Consider the following 13,862-nt stretch of genomic DNA (forward strand, 5'->3'; position numbering starts at 1 on the left):
GCAAAGTCAGCTTCTCAGCTGGGAGTTTGCCAAAGTCTTTCAGCTGGTTTATCCTCTCTCCGTGGAGGTCTCCATGCCTTGTAAGCCTGGTCTTCTCTTCCTTCTCCTTTTTTATTCTGCACTTCCTTAAAAGACCTTGTATTCCAGTTAGTGCACATTTTTTTAAAAAACTTCTCTTTACCAGCCTTGGTTATCAGTCCGTGGCCAGGGGAGCAGGGCTGTGACCATCCACAGCCAAGTTTACATTCCTGGAGAGCTGGGCGGGGTAGGGAGGAGCAGCAGCTCCTGTATTCCAGGACTGAATTCAGCACCTGTGGATTCTTCCCTCTGGAAGAGGTCCCACCCCCGCAGTCAGAGGGGATGCTCATGCACAGAGCTGCTTGAGAGCAAATTCCATCTTTTTGATAGGATTTTGATGCCTCTTATCTTCCAGATCTCAACTGTGATAGACACAACTATTCCTGTGCCTCACTTCCTCCTCACACTCTGTGCACATCAGCTGCCTTGATTTATTTCTAAACCTAGACACAAAAACACTCTGGAACCTGCTCAGGTCCTCTTGCTTTTCCAAAAATCATCAGCTTTTTTTTTTTTTTTTTTTTTTTTTTTTTTTTTCCTTCTCTTAGAGATGTTATTTTTGTCTCAGCAATAAAAGAGCAATGATAATGGTTCTCCTCTCCTACAGCAAACAACCTTTTGGGAATTTCTGGGATTCCAGAGGACTACACCAGCTTGTAAGTCCTGTGTAAGTCCTTGTAAGTCCTGTGAGGAGCAGCTGGGGAAACTGGAGTTATTTAGCCTGGAGGAAAGGAGGCTCAGGGGAGACCTTCACAGTCCCTGACAGGAGTGTGGAGTCAGGAGAGGGTTGGTCTCTTCTTCCTGGGGACAAGTGACAGGACACTGAGGGCATTGTCTCAGGCTGTGCCAGGGGAGGTTCAGGGTGGACACCAGGGACAATTTCCTCACTGAAAGGGTGCTCAGGCCTTGGCAGGGGCTGCCCAGGGAGGTTCGGAGTGCCCATCCCTGGAGGTGTCCAAGGAATGCCTGGAGGTGGCACTGAGTGCTCTGGGCTGGGGACCAGGTGAGGATCGGGCACAGGTTGGACTCGGTGGTTTTGGGGGCCTTTTCAAAACTTGGGGACTCTGTGATTCATACCTCGAATTACAAATCTACCTAAAGCTCGCTTCAGACATCCCCTAAAACCTTTCCTCAGAGCCATCTTTTTACACTGCAGTTTACAAACTGATATTGAATAGAATTCTCTTTTTTCCATTGTTATTAACAGTTTGTCATCTCTGCTTTACCATTCCTGGCTGATGTATATTGGAAAGGGTTGATACTTTTGTTAGGGTTTGCTTTATCCATTACATACTTTAAAAACCATCTTTATTTCCTTTGGCTCTGCCAAAGATGAATTTTCCCCTGATATATTTTGTCTATATTAAAACATGTTATGTTTAAAAGGGCCAATAGGCAGTTAATTTCAGATGTGGATTCCTGCTTTCATATAACAGTAATCATCATCATAATAAAAATATGGGGAAATAGCACTTATGTATTTTTATTTCCCTTGTCACTGCAGGTCTCTGTACAATATTGTTCAATACTATTATCTTGGTTAATTTTTAATGTAACAAGCACTGGAGTTTCTATAGTTTCTCCACAGTGATATGTCCAGAATCTAACAATATTCCTTTTTCTTTATTTTCCCCCCTAATCATGACCCTACATTTTTACTCCAGTGAAGTTTTGCCACATTTACACTGTTGTAATTGAGGGCAAAACTTGGCCCTTTGACATCAATGGAATTATGGTAGAGATTAATCTGTTCCACTTAGAGCATAAAATCTTTCCTTGTAAATCAATCCCTCCAGTCCCTAAATCATCTCTGAAGATGTTCTTTGAGTTCCCTCCAAGTTGTCAATACATTGTTGATGCTGAGATACTCAGAACTGACTGAATGTTTGTCTCATTGAGCCCAGAGGGAGAAAAAAAAATTACCTCACTTGACAAGAATTTATATATATCCTAAATAACCCTGTTCTCCTGTTATTTGCTGCCATATTAACCTGATGTACTAATGTGTGATTTATTCTTATCCTCTCTGAATAATTCACTTCCTGAATAGCTGCAATTCAGGTGGTTTGTGTTGGTTCATGTTGTTGTGCAGCTCAGATGTTGCTGCCTCTCCTGATTCCAGGCTGACCAGCTGCTTTACTATTTTTGCACTTGGGCTTTTTGCTGATTTTTCACCTCAGACAAATAACCTTCCCTTTTTGGTTTCACCTCCAAAATGAAGTTAATAATGTGACCAGGCTGCACTTTCCAATTATGGCTTGGAATGTCTGCATTTTTAAAAGATGTTTGGGCCTCCCCATGGGAAGTATTATGACTCCAGATACTTCCCAGTGCTCTCAGAGCCAATCCAAAGTTTATTTAAGTATATAATGACAGTTTAATTGATCTGGTCTTTCAGTGCCTTTGTCACTGTGTTCCTCTCCCCTTGTGGGCACATGAGACATTGGTTGGGACAGAGTTCATTTTCTTCTCAGCAGCTGTCCCAGTGCTGCATTTTGGATACAAAAATGAGAAGAATATTGGTAACAAACTGATGGTTTGGATGCTGTTGATTCCCTAAATCCAGGTCTTTTCAGTATTTTACCCTCTCCCAATGAGGAGGTGCACAAGAAGAAGAAAGGGAGAATGGCCAGGACAGCTGAGCCAGACTATCCAAAGGGACATTCCACACCACAGAGCTCCTTGGCCAGCAGAGAAACTGAATTTGGCTGGAAGGGGCTGATACTGCTCAGGGGTGAGGTGGGCATGGGGCAGGGGGTGTTGGGCAGCACTTGTTCTCCTGGGGTTTTAATCCTCTCCTTCTTTTATTCATTATAATTAGTAGTAGTATTATTAGTAGTACTTTTATAATATTTTGCTTTGTTTCATTTATTAAACTGTTCTTATCTTAACCCTTGAGTTGTTTTTTTTTCCAATTCTCCCACTCTGGTAGGAGGGGATGGAGTGAGCAGCTCTGTGGTTCTTTGTTGGGGTTAAATCAGGACAAAGGCCAAATCCTTGTGGTGTAAACCAGCACCCATCCTTTAACACTGGCTGAGGAACTGCCTGCCTTAATGACTCATTAGCTGCAAGCCTGATTTTAAAGGCTGAGATTATTTCTTTTCTCCTTTTTTCCCTATTTTTTTAACATTTCCATCATTTTTCCATGTTTTCCATCCTACTTGAGAGCCTTGCTTGGATGAGCCCAGCCCCAGACTGTCTCTCCTTGGCTGGCTAAGTCAGACAGTTTTATTTCTGCTGCTCGTGGTCTTTTTTTAAGCTGAGTGCCAGAAAGCACTGAGGTGAGCAGGGTGAACGAGCTGGGAAGAGGGAGTGGTGAAACAGAGGAAAATTCTGGGCCTTCTCTTTGAAGGAGCAGTGATGAAGGTTAAGCTGGAGCCAGCTGGCCCTGCTGGCTGGCACTGCTGATAGACAGAACCTTTATCAAGTGTCAGCAGAGAGATGTGACATTTATCACCGTGCAGAGCCGGGTGCTGCTGCACTGACAGAGTTATTCAGCACACGCCTTCTCCTCTGCACCCAGCTCCCCGAATGACACCGCTTCTCCCTGAGACCAGGGCAGCTCTTCCTCCTCCTCCTCCTCCTCCTCATCTCTGCTGCTCCCTCAGCTTCCTCTCGATACCTTTCCCTCCATACATTTTATCTCCTTTTTTTTTCTCCCCCTTCCTTTTTTCTTTGCCTTTCCCTGTCACTCCATCCTGATTTTGTGCCTGTTTTTTCTGCTCCTGCCCAGCACTTCACCCTTTCCTGTCTTTTCTCCCTTTTTTTCTCTGCCCCAACAGCCCAGGAGAGCCCCACCAAACCCCACATCCTCAGCCCGGCCATGGTGTGACTGCAAAAGAACAACTTCCAGCCTTGGCTTATCAAATAGATCACTTCAGGGGGCAGGGAAGTTACCTGTCAGCTGCTGTGGTGAAATTCCTGCTGAAGGGCTGGAATTGCTTCATGAACAGAGCTAAAGCCTTTTCCAGGTACGCCGGGGCTGGGAGCGGAGCGTGCGGACAGCGCCGGCTGCACCGAGCTGCTCAACGCCAACAAAAAGAGATGTGAGGCCCTGCAATTAAGTGATTATGCAAATCTGAGCAGGGATTTCATTCTAAAGTGTTTTCCAGCACGAACATGATGTGATCGCAGGAGACATGTGAGCCACCCCCCTGAGCAAGGAGCAGGGCCGGGCTGTCCCTACGGAGCGCACACCTGGGAATAAGTGAGCCAGTCACTGGATGTCACCATTGAGCTGCAGAAATGTGGCTTCGAATTCATTATTCATCTGCTTTTAAAAGTACTGGGCTTTTAAGGAAAGCTTCAGTCACTGACAGCCCTTGGGTGAGTCAGCACCTTGTTGGGGACTGGACCTTTTGGTGGGACTGGGCGCTGGTGCCTTATCCCTGAGTCGGCGGAGTCAAAAATCTCATCCTGGAAGGGAGCAGAGGGGACAGGGACCACGCTGAATTTTGTGAGCTCAGTTTGGAGATGGTTGGGTGAATTTCCTGAGAACACAATGACTCAGAGCCCAGCAAAACTGTTCCCATCTCTGCAGCACTCACGCAGTGGAAGGTGGAGGCTCCAGCAATGGAATTCTCATGGAAATCATACCCTGGTGAGACTCCAGTCCCAGAGCTGCCTCCAGCCCGGGGGTCCCCAGCACAGGAAGGACAGGAAGCAGTTGGAGAGGGTCCAGAGGAGGCCACCACATTGATCAGAAGGATGGAACAGCTCCGTTGTGAGGAAAGGCTGGGAGAGCTGGGAATGTTCAGCCTGGAGAGGAGAAGGCTCCAGGGTGACCTCAGTGTGACCTTCCAGTTCTTGAAGAGGCTACAAGAAAGATGGAGAGCAACTCTTTACAAGGGACTGGAATGAAAGGACAAGGGGGAATGGCTTCAAACTGACAGAGGGGAGGTTTAGATTAAAGATTTAGAAGAAATTCTTCCCTGTCAGGGTGGGCAGGCCCTGGCACAGGGTGCCCAGAGAAGCTGTGGCTGCCCCTGGCAGTGTCCAAGGCCAGGCTGGATGGGGCTTGGAGCAACCTGGGATGGTGGGAGGTGTCCCTGCCCACAGCAGGAGGGTTGGATCTGGATGATTTTTAAGGTTCTTTCCAACCCAAACTCTTCTAGGACTCTATGATATTAGTATTGCACAAAGTTCCTTGAGCTTCATGAAAGAGCTGACAGCAGAATTACCCAATTGGACACTCAGAAACCACCAGCACCAGGAGGATTTGGTGACCTAATGCATAACTACTGTCCTGAGAATGAGAGCTCCAAACAGAAGGAAAACCGAATAATTTTCACTTAACTGGATATGTTCAGTTGTTTCGAGTCTCTTAGGCTGTTATGTAGGAAATTATCTCTGATGATCCAATTAGTAGAATGGAATAGGGATCTGCATGGGACTGAGAATGTACTCAGAGCATAGATTAAAAGAAAATTGTGTATATATATCTAAAAAAAAAAAAAAAAAAAGGTGGGGGGAAGTGAAAAAAAATCCAAAGAAAAGAGAGATCCTTTCTCAGATTCTCCCCTAAGAAATCAAAGAATCTCCTGAGTTGAAAGGGACCCAAAAGGATCACTGAGTCCCACTCCTGACCCTGCACAGGTCACCCCAACAATCCCACCATGAAAGACCATCCATGGACTGATCGGATCATTCCCAAAAACCAAAAAAACCAGCAAGACTTCATTTCTGAACCCACTTGGCAAGTGTTTGGTGAGTCTTGGGTTAAATAACTCACACACGAGTCTGGAGACACCCTTGGGTCAAACATTCTATCTGTGAAGTTGCAGTGGGACTGTGTTAAATGCTGTGATTTTTGTGGGTATTGGTCATTCTGGATGAGCTTGGAGAAAATCCAAATCCAGTGGAGGAGAAGGCGGAGAGAGAAGGGGCTGAGCAGAGCAGGGTGCAGGAGAGCAGAGCACTCAGAGCAAAGGGCAGGAGGAGGAGAAGGGACAGGGAGCACTAATTTAGCACAAAAATCAAGATGTTGAGAACCTGATTAATTGAGGTACCAAGAGAGTCGGAGGAATAGAAAAATCTTTAATTGCCTGTACACCAATGTGAAGATTCTGGGCAGGAAAAGAGGAATAGGAATTCCTCATATATGAGCACAAATTCGACCTACTTTGGTGCTACTGAAGCCTAATGGGAAGATTTGCATGAGTGGAATGTTAAAAGCTCTGGTTGTGATGTCTTTAGCAAGCAAATAAAAGTAGGAGGACAATATTCTTATGTCAAAAATGGCATTTCATGTTTCTGAGTCCCTGAGAACCTGGAAGCAAGTCATCTGAATTAATATCCTCACAAATGAAGACCAAACCAGGTCCTTTCTGCTACCCACTGCAGACCAGAGGGAAACTTGATTTCTTGCCTGGCTCTTTACACACTTGTCTATTATAGGTAGGAGTGAAAGGCTTTCATCTGCATCGCTTATGAAGGAGACCTCACGCTGCTAGAACTAAAATATGCTGGATTTATTTTCAAAAAAGAAGATGAAAAATTCCCAAAATGTTGGATTAAAGTGTTTTATCCAACAGGAGAATTGTGCTAGATCTCATCATCTTGACAGATGAAGAGAACTGAGTCCCAGAATTAAAAGTCAGATCTGTTTGGATGCAAGGGACATAGACTTTAACTCTTGCCACATGCAAATGGAATAACGTCCGAACCCCATGGACACTCTCACACCCAGAGCTGATTTCACAAAGACGAAAGCTATTACAAACCCAGTCACTTTGGTAAAAGGATTCAAAGGGAATAAAAAGTAAATAGCTGGGAACTCTCTGACAGTATTTTCTATGCTTCAAAAATACCGTTAGCATCAGCAAGGGAAAAAGAAATTTTAAAAGCCAAATCAAACAAAAGACATACTTGAAGAAGGGCTGGCCTGACGTTTAGAGGACAGTTGAGAATGTAAAATGTGACCCAGAAATTAAGTGCAGGTACCAAATTCCAGCCTCTGTGCTGAGGTTTGCTCAAGGTGTGAGTGCAGAAAGTGCAGCTGCCACTCGGAGAGCAGCAGTTCTGCCCAGTTTGTGAGAGCCCCGTTTCAGTACCTTCAGATCAGTGACTAAAGTGTGCCTGGATGAGCCCTCAGTCATTTAGCTGCTCACTGACATTGAAATTCAACTTTGCATCCCCTGCCAGCCCAAGAGCAATGCACCATCTGGTGCCCACATCCGCTCTGCTGAAGGGACACCAATAATTCATAGCTTGGCTCGTGCCAGCTCAGGAGTGAACTCTGGAATGGACGGGGAGGGAAAGGCCAGCAAACACAAACAGGTCCTCAACACAGAAGGAATTCCTAAGAAGTGGGAACAGGCTTAAGGCAGAAATCATTTTTGTTCTCAGAAATGACCTTCCTGTAGCCTCTGGTTTCCTCCAGCCTGGATCCTCACTGACACCATTTCAGTGGGGATTTAAGAGCCTCAGCACATCGAATGTCTGGGCCCAAATCTCTCTGTGTCTTATCTTTCCCATAGGATTGGCAAGGGTTCAGTGGAGACTGTATGGTTGAGAACAGAAATAGCATATAATGGTATTTTTCTGCCTGTGCTTTAAAACACCCTAGGCTTTAATTAGGATAGCAGCTGTGCTAGAAATGTTAGCTAGACTTCGTGATAGGGAAAATTGGAGGGGGACTTTTGTCTCTTGCAATCTCTGTCGGGTTTTTTGTTGTTTTTTTTTTAATGGGTTGATCTGAAATACAGTTCTCAGGGTTCTTGTGTACACTCACACGTCTTTAAAAAGAATCTGCCATCCATCTTCTCTATGCCAGGTTGATGGATTGGGAACCTCTGAGCAATATCTCTTGGCTGAATGAGCCATCTTTGCACCTCCATGGGGAAAAGAGACATCACTGGGTGAAGCACAATGGATTGATATTTTTGTTTGTTTGCTTGCTTGTTCTTTTGCCAGCAGTAGAATTGAGATGTTTTCCAGAATTTTCAGATTTTGCTTAATTATGTATTGTGGATGGTACTCAGTAAAGAAATGGACAATTTAAAAAAAAATAAATTTAGGACCACATCCTCTTCTAAAACACGTCTCTAGATATCCAGGAGAATCTTGTCATGAGCAAGACAGAACTCTTTGCCTTCAGTGTGCATCCCTTTAGTTTCAGAGCTGTCTCATTCCAAGCTGTAGGCGAGGAAGGGCTTCACTGGGTCCTGCTGAAGCTCATGAAATGAAAGCCCCTCTCCCAAGCACTGTTTAAATGTTCTGCCTGAGTTGTGCAACCAGAATTTTCACAGTGGTAACTTGGCCTGAGCCCAAATTTGAATGTGGATTATTCAGCTCTGCTGCTCCTATCTGCAGGTCCATGCTCCAGCAGTCACAAGAGCTATTTAAAATAAGGACACAGATGCCTAAAACTCTCAAACTCCAAGATGCAGAACTGTGAGTCTGTGTTTGCAAAACTGGTTCCTGCTTAGGGGGAGATTTACAACACCGAAGTTCAGACAACTTGTCTTTGAGGTGCTCCTTGAGAATTCAGAAAAAGGGGGGTTTGTGCAAGGGGAGCTTCAGATCTGCCCTGGAAAGGTCTCCTGGGAAAGGTTTTGGTTTTCACTGACCACGTGTAGAGTCCAAGGAGCCAAGCAAACCACTCCAGGTTAGAGAGGGAAAGGAAGGGGCAGGGATGTCCTTCCTGCTTCTGTAAACCTCTCTCATTGACTGAAAAGTGTCCAAAAGGCACTGCACTATCAAAATACCTCTCACCCCATGGACCCGAACATCCACCAGGTCCCAGCTCACCAGCACAGCCCTCCCATGGCTCCCTCAGCCCCAGGCAGCCTCTGTCACCGTGTCACTGTGGGCTGGTCACAGCCCCTGGCAGGATCCTCACTGGTCAGGACCCTGTCCAGAGCAGCATCTGGCCCACCTGGAATGGCAGTTTTGTTTTGGACATCCCAAGAGTTAAATGTCTATGCTGTTTTCCCTTGGTGGGAATGAGACAGGCAAAATAACAGAAACTTAAAAAAAAAAAAATAGATCTAGGGAGGGGGAGGGAAAAAAAAAAGAAAAAACAAGCCTGAAACAAAACTCTGGAAAGAGAGAAACAAATATGGTTTAATAACTGGGACGCAATCCACAGTTTGTGAAATTAAAGCCCTGCTTTCTGCTGGCTGGCTGCCAAAGTTAGGCACAAACAAATCCAGGGAAAAGCAGGTTAATGAGAGACATCCCGAACAAAAAAAAAAAAAAAAAAACAAAAAGGGAGAAAGCAACAAACTCACAGAGCTCCTACTGATGAGATAAATAAGATTTGAACTGACATTATCTGTTCTGCTTGCTGCGCATATTTTATTTGCTGCAGCCAGTCTTTAAGGCTCCTAGACACAGTTTTCAGCCTCATCCTCTCAGCAGCCATCACTGCATCCATCTTATCCATCCTTCAACTTGTCCAGCCCTGATTACAGTGGGATTTGGTTGCATCCTGAGCCTGTTGCTAGGACAGAGGCAGCTGCATTGGGAAGGCATTTGCTGCACGCTGCATCTGTCAGGGGGCTGCAGAGCCAGAAGATTTCTTGAAATGATAGACCAGGTGTCAAAAGCAATAAATAAAAATAATAGTGAGAATCCCTGATGAGAAAGAAACTCAGCTTTTCAGAAGCATCAGCCTGTAGCTGTCTTTGCCGAAGGTATTTTTAACTTATTTTGATTGTTTTCCAATCTCCATCTGATGTTCCAGCTCAGTTCTTCTGCAATTATTTCTCCCCCTGGTGCAGGCTTGTTTGAACTTTCAAGACTAATGGGATGGTGTGAGGGATCAAATCACAAAATCCTTAATACCCACCAGGTTTTCTGAAGCTGCAGGTTTGAGTCCCATGGCCTGACTTAGAAGTTAAATTCAGGTTACACTGAGGTTACAGCTGAGCTGCTGCAAAAATCCTTCTGCTCTGGAGCTGTTGACTTCCAGAAGGATGGAGAAAGAAACAGAAATCCAAACAAGTTGTTTTACCTCATGCACACATCCACGTGCCTGAGGGAAAAGAGCAGTTGGGGGCCTTTGGTAATGAGACAAAGCCAATTAGGAAAAAAACACATAGAAGCTGATATAAAAGTATTTAACAATGCTTTTTCCTCCCCTTTTGGGATACTGCAAGAACCATCTTCCTCACAAAACCACACTGGACAGGTTTTTTTCTCTTTCCCAGATCTACAGGAATCTGTCTGGGGAAAGGTCTATGACCCCACCCAGAATAAAATCCCAAAGTCTCTAAAAATCTACTCTGACTTCACAGACAGAACCTCAGTATTTTGGTTTCCACTTTCACAAGTCCCATCCTCTGTTTCCTAATGAATTGCACCTACCAGCTTTTTCCATATGTCCACTGGGCTGGTGGCCAAAGGCATGGAATAAAAATGTACATTCAGCAGGGTTTGAGCTCATGCTTTGAGCATGAGTCTTCCAGAAAACAACCTGGAGCTTTCCTCTTTCAGCTGCACATGTTCAGCAGTATTTGTTGGTCAGATTTCATTCCAGAAGCACAAACATCCTTGATTTGGGCTTGAATACAGACATAGCTCCAGCAACGCATTCATTTACTCTGCTTAAAAGCTACTAAGGCCCTGATAAATTAAAGTTTTGCCCAGAATTTTCTTAGAAAAGGGATTTTCCTCCATGATTCAGGACTGTATTTCCCTCCTGTTTCCAAGCCTTGGACAATCAAGGCTGTCAGAGGTGCCCAATCTCTGTTCATATACAGTCTGGTCTCCTTTTATATGTATTCCACACACAGGAAAAATCCAAAAGGATGTTTTATCCCACCCATTTTAATAGCTATTTAGTCAGGGATGACTGAATTTGGGTTGGTAGGTCAGAGAGAATGCCTGACCTTTTGGCTGCTAAATTTAGGGGAAGTAAGTGTTATTTCCTTAGACAAATCCCCCTGAGAACTCTTTGTATTACAGAAAATCCAGATCCAACTCTCAACCAGAACAGTGGAGCATCCCAGCCTTACACAATCAGGAGATGCAGTCCTACCAATTCATTCATTTCACAATCCTCTCCTTGGATGTAACCCCACAGAGCTTGTCCATTTTCTGTGCTAATGCATCATAACAATCCCATATGCAAAAAGAAGTAGAAGCGTGATGTTTCTCCCTTTCCTTTTCTTCAAGCTGCATGCCTTGGGGGCAAAAAGGCTTCTACATGCAATGGAATTCCATATTAGCTCCAACAGACACACAGGAAGAGATGGAAAGCTGCAGGGGTTTTGAACATCCTCCTGCTGACAGGACAGATAGGTGGCCACTGACATGCTATTAATTAGCAGAAACAAGAGTCAAAAATCCCTGGGACCACAGTCTCTTTTTCTTTGGTGTCTTTCAGGCCTCAGTCTAGGCTTAGAGCCCTGTGCTGCTCTCAGCACCCCAAGAACATCAACATCCTTTAGGATGCTGCCAAAGCCTAAACGATGAGTGGAGACAAACGCCTTTGGTAAGTACAAGACGTCTACAAGGCAGTCCTCACCCTCACAATTACAGTGTGAAATCCCACCGGGAAAGGCAAGAAATGCAAGGGCAGATTAAAACCAAATGAGGAAAATCAGGAGAAGGAGAGGAATCAGACACCAGCTGTGTGTGATCTTCCCCAGGCTGAGGGAGTCATTGCAAGTCTCCACATGTCCCATTGCAGTGCGAGTGCCGAGAGGAGATGGAGCAAGTGTGATGTGAAGGGAGGCAAACAGTGCTGGGTGATCAGAAACTACCTGTGCACAGGATAAAAAATAAAATCATTCAAAGGATGACATGAAGTTAATTTTTTTGGGGGAAAAGGATGTCTTTTACAGGAGAAAAAAGAATTATGTGCTGAGCTCTGGACTCTGATGTTTCCCACTCTGTGCGCTTTGGTTCCCTTCAACCACAAGACACAAAGATGCAGTGATTAGCTGAGAACTCCAGTGCGTAGATTTGTACATAATTCATATTTTGACTTCTCTAAGTTTGCATAATAAATAGTTTAAACACTGCAGAAAATGTCTGAGAGAGGAAATTAGGATTCTGAATGAAAAAGTTAATTATACCTTGAAGGATATTTTTTTCAGATATATACGGGCTAGAAAAAAGAAGCCTAGAAGTGGATAATTTAGGAGATGGAAATGCAGAAAATTATGGGAGTGGTAGCAACAGGAGAGTTATCGCCTTAAATAGGATAATTAGACTAATTTAATTTTTTAAACTCTGGCATTGCATTATAGACAAACAATTCAATAAATAGCAGCCTGAACACTTTTGCTGCAGCTCCTGATGCTTCTCGGGGCTGTGGAGAATTTGGCTTTTCATTTTCAGCAGAGCTGTCTGCAGTAGGAATACTGAATTATCATAATGGGTTGCTTCCTATAGTAAGTCATAAAGGGCAGGGACAGGAAATTGTGGAGGAGTGGAAAGGAATATTGACATCATTAAATCAATCACTGCTGATTGGATCCAGGGACTGATGAAGCAGTGATTGGATCTGAGGCTGGAAGACACTGGGGACCAGCTCTTTAAAGATATTTAAGGACTTAACTTTTGCTGATTAAAATAGGAGTTATTCACCTAAATAGGGGTTAGATGGCTGATATCATGAGGAACCCAAAATAGGGCTGAATATCAATGCTGAAGGAAAGCACGTTCCTTCTAGTTCTCAGCAGTGATTACACCAAATTGTGTTTTAGGATATGCATGACAGTGCACCTCCACCCCTTGTGAGTGAGAGGGGGAAAAAGAGAACAAAGGAAGAAAATACCAGATACATGAACTAAAGCAGACATCAGCCCAAGAGAAGGAGATGAGAGTTCTTGTACCAGAAGTTTCTTTCATTCATTTTCTAGTCCATGTGGTGGAATATAGCAATGTATTTGCACAACTTGGGCCATTCTGTGTGCCAGCCAAAATCGCTGTAGATAACAAGACACCTGCAGCCTGGTTTTCCAGAGCTCTCAGAAATTCATCAAGGTTACAGGGAAAACAAGATAAAAATAAGAACTAAGAGCCTGAGAAATTGTCTACAAAGAATGTAATCCCTAGGTACAGGAGGGGCAGCCTGAGAATGGACATTTGACCATTGGGTGACCTGAAGGAGATGAACCTGCCCCTCAAACCAGCGACTCGGCCAACCAGGAGTGTGTGCCCACGTGGGCTGGAGATTTTAGAATCTGTAACTGGGTTGTAATGTAAACAACAAACATTTCTGTTTCTGTTTCATTTCAATATGATTTCTTTTGAAATCATATTGTTTGTATTCTTCAGTTGTCCAAACCCCCCTGCAGTGGAACTCCTCTGTACACTCCTTTCCTTCCTGACACGAGGAGCTGGGACAGCAGGGCTGGGAGCCTCTCTGATGTCTGATAACCACCTCAGTGCATGTCTGGGGTGCCTTGGGCTGCCTCAGCTGTCACCCTCACACTGCTCTGCAGGAAGATAAACTCCTGCCTCCTCCTGTTTCTCTCCCCTCTGCTGTTTAAGTCACACTCCAGGCTCGCATTGATTCTCCAACATATTGAGGAGACGAGGGGCAGGGATGCAGCAGAGCAAGCTGCCTTCAATTACACAGCCATGAAGTGACACCTGCCAGGCCTCTCACACAGCATCTGATCACCAATTAAAGGGATGATTTATGGTTTAAGGAGAGGATGCCCTTCCTGTCTCGCAGGCTGTTTGGGGAAGACACCAATACACAGGCAGCCAGGAGAACCTGGGTTCTCTTGGCAAACTCACCTTTGGCTGCAAACTTCACTCAGCAGCTCATTAGAGCCAAATGTGGGGTAAGGGAGCTTCAAAGTGTTTTACTTGAGTGTCAT

This window comes from Prinia subflava, chromosome 12 (assembly GCF_021018805.1).
Source record: "Prinia subflava isolate CZ2003 ecotype Zambia chromosome 12, Cam_Psub_1.2, whole genome shotgun sequence".
In the NCBI taxonomy this organism is placed as follows: Eukaryota; Metazoa; Chordata; class Aves; order Passeriformes; family Cisticolidae; genus Prinia; species Prinia subflava.